Source organism: Stereum hirsutum (assembly GCF_000264905.1).
Source record: "Stereum hirsutum FP-91666 SS1 unplaced genomic scaffold STEHIscaffold_6, whole genome shotgun sequence".
NCBI classification, from domain to species: domain Eukaryota; kingdom Fungi; phylum Basidiomycota; class Agaricomycetes; order Russulales; family Stereaceae; genus Stereum; species Stereum hirsutum.
This window is the reverse complement of record NW_006763136.1, coordinates 861,366-863,575: the sequence shown is the minus strand read 5'-3', so window position 1 is coordinate 863,575 and position 2,210 is coordinate 861,366. Positions and strand designations below refer to the sequence as shown.

Here is a 2,210-nt window from a genome sequence, read left to right as displayed (position 1 = left end):
ACGCACCCGCATCGGCACTAACCTGCTGCGTAGCCGGGAAACCCATGAACTTGCGCATACAAGCCGTGCTCCTGTGACCAACCTTCTTGCAGTGGTAGCAGACGTCGCGCTCATGGTTGCCATTCTTAGCGACGTGCTCCGAAGATCCACACTTGTTGCACTTGTTCACCATGGCCCGCTTGAAGTCGTCGTAGGTTTTGCCGTTAGAACCAGTGTTTTTAGCCGGGGCCTGTACCTTGGTCACCCGAGTAGCGTCGATGTCCATTGCGTCTGGAGCCGGGATCGAGGAAACGGTAGAGTGCCTACTCTTGCCAGATTTCTCCTGATCACGTTCACGGATACGTTCACCAGCCGTTTGTGCCGCACGGTAGACGTCGTCCAAGCTCTCCTTGTTGTACGTCAGATTGATCATTACGTCCTTGACACGTTCAGAGAGACCATCACGGAATTCGCGGGCGAGGACAGTATCAGGCCAACCAGTGCGAGGGGCATGTTCATCGAACTTGGCTTTGTACTGTTCCACTGAGCCTCTGCCTTGGGATAATCCTTCCAGCGCCTGTTGAGCCGTGGTTTTAACGTCAACCGGTTCGAACCGTTTACGGAAAGCGGTCTCGAATTCAGGCCAGTCCTTAAACGCCAACTGTCCTAAACCAAGCTTCTCCAGATAAGGGAGTGCCCATGACTGTGCCTTGTCCGTGAGGAAGTTCAGAGCTGATCCAATCCACTTCTGATCGTTCCGTGTCCAGCTGCCATCCGGGTTTGCTACGTTCATTGCAGTTCCCTGGTTCTGTGCCCAATTTACGAAAGTCGCCAGGAAGAACCGAGATGATGAGAGGTCACCGCTGCCGTTGAACATCGAAGGTTTCGCTACGACACCCTTGCCTGTGCTTGTACCTGCTGCTACTGCCGCCGGGGTTCTACTGATCGTTGCCGACAGTGCCGAGACTTGTGCCCTTAAGGCGTCCGTGTGTGTTCCAAGATCGCGAATTCCAACCGTGTTTGCGCTCTGAATAGCGACCGTGTTGTTCAGGACATCCAAAATGTTGTCGATCTTGGTCTGCTGTGCCGTGATCGCCGTGTTTACTGCGTCGAGACCCCTGGTGATGGTGTCTAACATAGACGACATCTCTTGTGTCGTGAACACTGACATTGTTGGTGGGGTGGGAGCTCTAGTCCCGGGGAATGGTGTATTTGTTTGTGATTGCGCAGGGGTACGGTGTGGTTCTACAGGTATCGAATCGCTACTGGTTTCTTCTGAACCGGACTCTGATCCTTCTTCTTCACTACTATAAAGTTCTAATCCTTCCAGTCTCCTAATTCGGCCTAGAGTTTCACTCTTACGGTCGGATCAGACTTGTACTGCTTTTCTCTATCTATTTCACTAGCAGTGACAACCTTTTGAGCTGCGCTAGTCCTATAGATTCGATATTACAATTCAAAATCTAAACGCAGTTGTTCGAGCTATTCCTCTGTATTGGGAATAGGGGAATCCAAGCTCAGCCTTCTCGGCCTATTGCAAGGACTGTACAGTATAGGACAACGTAGATGATGCTACGCTGAACGTTATAGTATGGATTAAAACACTAGAGGCCCGAAAGGCGTAGTGAGTGGATGTTGTGATGATGGGTGTGTGTGTGTGTGGGGAGAGTGTCAACACGAGTAACTCGCGATAACGGAGGGAATGGGGCAGTTATGTATCGTAGGGGATAAAACTGTCAGCCTCCGTTTATCTGAGAGATGCGAAAACACTCAATGAAAACCGAAACAACTCAAAGGGACGATAGCCCGGCCGAGTATGAGAACTCGATCTAATGCTAAGGTAGCCTGGTACTAAACCTAAGGCGTCACCTATAGCCAAACCCTAACCAAACCCAAACCAAGCCTAACCCTGTAGCTGAGGGTGTCGGCGTACGAATGTGAGTACTAGGAGCGCTTGTCCTAGGGGCACTAGCCCAGAGAGAATATGGGTGAACTGAGACCGTGGGCTTGGGGCTGGATACACCAGGACACAAGGTCACACTGAGTATGGCGAGAAGCAAAGGAGATCGAGTTAGGGAACTATTCTACGATACAGGTGGTTCTTATATACATCCTGGGCTGACCCTTTAGGGCACGTCCTCACTGTACACTAACGAGTGAACACTACAGGAATCCTTCATGGATATCCAGTGGGTCCAGCAATGGGCACAATGGGTACAAACCGCTGAGTC

At 51.1% G+C, this 2,210-nt stretch overlaps 1 protein-coding gene across 1 annotated transcript in view; it reads right to left on the bottom strand.

Moving 5' to 3' along the window:
* Positions 1-2,210, bottom strand: part of STEHIDRAFT_96294 (family A1 protease) — a gene marked incomplete at its 5' end in the record, with an annotated part of 9,671 nt that overhangs the window by 5,221 nt on the left and 2,240 nt on the right. The window lies entirely within an intron of this gene.